Raw genomic sequence first — 6,000 nt, 5'->3', positions numbered from 1 at the left:
CACTGGGTTCGCCCCCGCTCACGGCGTGTGTGCTTTCCCCGTCTACCCTGCTCAGGCTTCAGGTTACTCGGCCGGGGAGCGGGCCCTGAGCTGCGTGCACTTCCCAGGTCTAAGCCGCTCAGGTTCAGGCTCCCGGTTACTCCACAAAGGCGCAGACTCGGTTTTGCCCGCGGCTTGTGCCGTTCCCGGTCGGAGCTGCCCAGGCGGCCAGGAGTTTGGCGAGGGCGCTGTCCCCTGTTGGGGCGGTGCGGCTTATCACCTCCCTGGTCCCCGCCTCGGTTTACGGGCGCGCCCGGCTCCGGTGTGCTTTGTGTCGGTTCTGGGGAGCTGGTCTCTGGCTGCGACCCTCCCGGCTGCTGTCGACCCTCCGGGATCTCAGGCAGTCTTTGCTTAAAAACTGGCAGCCTGTTTGCAGTTTGGTAGGGGGTGCCCTCTCTGGAGCCGAGTTTGCCCCTTTCCGGCTCTGGCGGGCCCCGCCTGCCCGCTGTGTCCGGCGGGGGATGGGGCGGTCCACAGCCGGCTAGCTCTCCTCTGGTATCGCTCAGTCCTTTGTTCTGTGAGCGGGCCGGCAGTGCCTTAGAGTTGGGCTTTTCGCGGGATAGTTCTCTCTCTCTCGCTGTCCCACAGTTTAGGTTACTATCTCACGTTAGCTCCCTCAGATTGCCCTCGGGGCACTCGGGCCCGGTCCTTACCCTAGGCAATGCCGCCCGCTCCTCTCCGTTCAGCCCCCACTTGCTGGTGGCGGATGATGCGAGCGTCTGGGGTTCTTTGCTGGGAGTTGCTTTAGGCACGTAATCTGTGGATTTTATTTATTTTTTCCTCCCAGTTACGTTGCCCTCCGAGATAAAAACTCCTCCCCCACACCCGCCGGTGAGAGGGTTTCCTGGTGCTTGGAAATTCCTCCTCTTTTACGACTCCCTCCCCGGGACGGGTCTCCGTCCCTAACTCTTTTGTCTCTCTTTTTATCTTTTATAATTTCTCCTACCTCTTTTGAAGATAATGCGCAGTTTTTGTGAAAGCCTGACGTCCTCAGCAAGCCTTCAGAAGTAGTTTTGTGAAGTTTGGTCAGCGTTCAGATGTTCTTTCGATAAATTTGTGGAGGAGAGAGTGGTCTCCCCGTCCTATTCCTCCGCCATCTTAGCCCCGCCCTCCCAAAAGTCTGTTCTTTACATTTGTGTCTCTTTTGCTGAATGCACCATTTTACATTGCCACCAACAATGTACAATTTTCTCCATATTCTTGTTAATACTTGTTATTTTTTCATTATGATTTATTTGTGTGGGGGGTTGTTGATAATTATCATCATAGTAAGTGTTTCATTAAGGTTTTGATTTTATTTTCTTAATGACTAATCAAGTGGAGCACCTTTTATATGGACATTCTTTTTTTTTTGTTTTGTTTTTGTTTTTTTTATTTTATAAATTTATTTATTTTAGTTGGGGGCTAATTACTTTACAATATTGTAATAGTTTTTGCCATACATTGACATGAATCAGCCATGGGTTTACATGTGTTCCCCTTCCTGGACCCCCCACCCACCTCCCTCCCCATCCCATCCTTCTGGATCATCCCATTGCCCCGGCCCTGAGCCCTTGTCACATGCATCGAACATGGAATGGTGCTCTGTTTCACATATGACAATACACATGTCTCAATGCCATTCTCCCAGAACGTCCCACCCTCACCTTCTCCCTCAGAGTCCATAAAATTGTTCCATGCATCTGTGTCTCTTATTCTGTCTCGCATATAGGGTTATTGTTACCATCTTTCAAATTCCATATATATGCATTAGTATACTGTAATGAAGCAACAGACAAACAATTAATCTCAAAAATATACAAGCAACTTCTGCAGCTGAATTCCCGAAAAATAAACGACACAATCAAAAAATGGGCCAAAGAACTAAACAGACATTTCTCCAAAGAAGACATACAGATGGCTAACAAACACATGAAAAGATGCTCAACATCACTCATTATTAGAGAAATGCAAATCAAAACCACAATGAGGTATCATTTCACACCAGTCAGAATGGCTGCTATCCAAAAGTCTACAAGCAATAAATGCTGGAGAGGGTGTGGAGAAAAGGGAACCCTCTTACACTGTTGGTGGGAATGCAAACTAGTACAGCCACTATGGAGAAGAGTGTGGAGATTCCTTAAAAAACTGGGAATAGAACTGCCATATGACCCAGCAATCCCACTGCTGGGCATATACACCGAGGAAACCAGAATTGAAAGAGACGCGTGTACCCCAATGTTCATCGCAGCACTGTTTACAATAGCCAGGACATGGAAGCAACCTAGATGTCCATCAGCAGACGAATGGATAAGGAAGCTGTGGTACATATACACAATGGAATATTACTCAGCCATTAAAAAAAATACATTTGAATCGGTTCTACTGAGATGGATGAAACTGGAGCCCATTATACAGAGTGAAGTAAGCCAGAAAGAAAAACAACAATACAGTATATGTACATTCTTTAGAGAAATATCTTTGCAAACACTTTGCCCATTTTCAAATCAGATTCTTTTCTTTGTTGTGGTTGAAGTGTAGGCATTTCTTTTTCAAAGAATAATTATTCTTTTTATTTGATTGAATCAGGCCTTAGTATTGCATGCAGGATCATTGATCTTCAGTATGGCATATAGGATCTTTAGCTTTAGTGTCTGAGATCTTTAACTGTGGCAGGCTAACTTTTACTTGCAGCATGTGGGTTCTAGCTCCCTGACCAGGGATTGAACATAGGCCCCCTGCATTGGTAGCACAGAGTCTCAGCCACTGGACCAGCAGTTAAGTTCTTGTAGGCATTCTCAATGTCCTTTGGATATTCATCCATTATCAAATATGATTTGCAAATATATTCTACTTTAAGAGTTTATTTTCACTTACTTTATAGTGTCCTTTGATGCACAATGGTTTTTAATTTTTATGAAGTCCAATTTACTTATTTTTCCTTTTTCCACCTGTGCTTATGGTATCAGTCTTATTAGTGATATCCTGGAAAGTGCAGTGCTGTGTCCATACCCTAATCCTCAGAGAGTTCCTCATCTATTATTGCCTCTCCCTACACAGATAAATATGAACCATCATTGAAGAGTCTCAGATGTTCTTGATTGAGAATTCTAGTTGAGTTGCTGCTATTCATTGCATGTTTATGAGGTGCCCACCATATCCAAAGTTAACCAGTGTTCTATCCCAAACACCTAGGATCCTCCTGAGAACCAGAGGACCCTGGTCTGTCCAAGTGAATCTTCTGTAGTTCAAGTGAGCCCTCCAATACCTGGAGTCCAAGTCCAAACCTGAATAAGAGAAAATGAATAAGCAAGAGGGATTGTTTGTATTCTGGATAAAACACCACAGTTCCAAAGATGAGTGTGTCAGTAGGGTGGTATTTCCATTTACAGGGAAGGGAACACACACCTTACCCATGGAGCAGTAACAGCTGAGGCTGATTTTGTTTTTATGGTAAGAATTAAAGAGTTAGCCTACAGAAAATGTTTTTCTCTAGGTTCTCTTTGTCTTATTGAAGTTATGAGAAAGACAAGACAAAGAATCTTACCCAAGGAATACAATGGTAATTGATCTTTATGGTTTAACAATTTTTCAGAATATAGAATGGTGAGAGATTTTTTTGTAAATTTTCTGTAAGAATTTCTTTTTTATAATTAATTTATTTTAATTGGAGGCTAATTACCTTACAATATTGTAGTGGTTTTTGCCATAGATCGGTACAAATTAGCCGTGAGTGCACATGTGTCCACCCCAATCCTGAAACCCTCTCCTACCTCCCCTGGGTTGTCTCAGAGCACCAGCTTTGAGTGTCCTGCTTCATGCATAGAGCTTGCACAGGTAATCTATTTTACTTTTGGTAATATATGTGTTTCAATGCTATTCTCTCACACCATCCCACTCTCACTTTCTCCCATATAGTCCAAAAGTCTGTTCTTCACATCTGTGCCTCTTTTGGTGTCACCCATACAGTGTCATCATTAGCATATTTCTAAATTCCATATATATACCTTAATATACTGTAGTGGTGGTTCTCTTTCTGACTTACTTCACTCTGTATAATAGGCTCCAGTTTCTCCCAACTCATTAGAACTGACTCAAATTTGTTCATTTTTATAGCTGAGTAATATTCCATTGTGTATATGTACTACAACTTACTTCTCCGTTTTTCTGCCAGTGGACATCTAGGTGGCTTCCATGTCCTAATTATTGTAAGCAGTGCTGCAGTGAACATTGCCATACATGTGTTTCTTTCAGTTCTGGTATCCTTTGTGTGTATGCCCAGGAGTGGGATTGCTGGGTCATATGTTTTTTGGGAATCCCCCACTGTTCTTTAAAGAATCTCCATATTGTTCTCCATAGAGGCTATACTAGTTTACTTTTCCACAAAGTGTAAAACGGGCCCCTTTTCTCCACACCCTCTCTGGAGTTTATGTTTGTAAACTTTTTGATGGCAGCCATCCTGACTGGCATCAGATGATACCTTATTATGGATTTGATTTGTGTTTCTCTGATAATGAGTGATACTGAGCATCTTTTCATGTGTTTGTTAGCCATCTGTATATCTTCTTTGGAGAAATGTTTGTTTAGGCCCACATTTTGATTGATTGTTTTTCTAGTATTGAACTGCATGAACTGCAGGTATATTTTGAAGAATAATTTATTTCAGTTGTTTCTTTTGTTATTATTTTCTCCCATTCTGATGGTTTCCTTTTCACCTTCTAGTTTTCTTCCTTGTGCAAAAGCTTGGAATAGGTAAATATCACACTGTTGCTGGAATCTCAACTGAGAATCAAAGGATATTCAATTCAGTTCAGTGCAGTAGTTCAGTTGGGCCCAATTCTTTGTGACTCCATGGACCGGAGCATACCAGACTCCCTCTCCATCACCAACTCCTGGAGTTTACTCAAACTCATGTCCATTGAGTTGGTGATGCCATCCAACCATCTCATCCTCTGTCATTCCCTTCTTCTCCTGCTCTCAATCTTACCCAGCATCAGGGTCTTTTCAAATGAATCAGCTCTTTCCATAATGAGACCAAAGTAGTAGATATTCAGCTTCAGCATCAGTCCTTCCAATGAACACCCAGGACTGATCTCCTTTAGGATGGACTGCTTGGATCTCCTTGCAGTCCAAGGAGTCTTCTCCAACACCACAGTTCAAAAGCGTCAATTCTTTGGTGATAAGCTTTCTTTATAGTCCAACTTTCACATGCATACATGATGACTGGAAAAACCATAGCCTTGACTAGATGAACCTTTGCTGGGAAAGTAATGTCTCCTTTTTAATATGTTATCTAGTTTGGTCATAACTTTCCTTCCAATGAGTAACTGTCTTTTAATTTCATGGCTGCAGTCACCATCTGCAGTGATTTTGAAGCCCCCCAAAATAAAGTCTGCCACTGTGTCCCCATCTGTTTTGCAATGAAGTGATGGGACTGGATGCCATGATCTTAGTTTTCTGAATGTTGAGATTTAAGCCAACTTTTTCACTATCCTCTTTCATTTTCATCAAGAGGCTTTCATCAAGATTTCTCAAGAGGCAGGTTAGGTGGTCTGATACTTCCATCTCTTTAAGAATTTTCCACAGTTTATTGTGATCCACACAGTCAAGGTTTTGGCATAGTCAGTCAAGCAGAAATAGATGTTTTTCTGGAATTCTCTTGCTTTTTTGATGATCCAGGAGAAGTTGACAATTTGATCTCTGATTCCTCTGCCTTTTCTAAAACCAGCTTGAACATCTGGAAGTTCATGGCTCATGTATTGCTGAAGCCTGGCTTGGAGAATTTTGAGCATTACTTTATTGATGTTTGAGATGAGTGCAATTGTGCAGTAGTTTGAGCACTCTTTGGCATTGCTTTTCTTTAGGATTGGAATGAAAACTGACATTTTTCAGTCCTGGGGCCACTGCTGAGTTTTCCAAATTTGCTGGCATATCGAGTGCAGCACTTTTACAGCATCATCTTTTAGGATTTGAAATAGCTCA

The sequence above is a fragment of the Giraffa tippelskirchi genome, chromosome Y, assembly GCF_054371585.1.
Source record: "Giraffa tippelskirchi isolate mGirTip1 chromosome Y, T2T-mGirTip1v1.2.pri, whole genome shotgun sequence".
In the NCBI taxonomy this organism is placed as follows: domain Eukaryota; kingdom Metazoa; phylum Chordata; class Mammalia; order Artiodactyla; family Giraffidae; genus Giraffa; species Giraffa tippelskirchi.
This window is presented reverse-complemented; position numbering follows the sequence as displayed.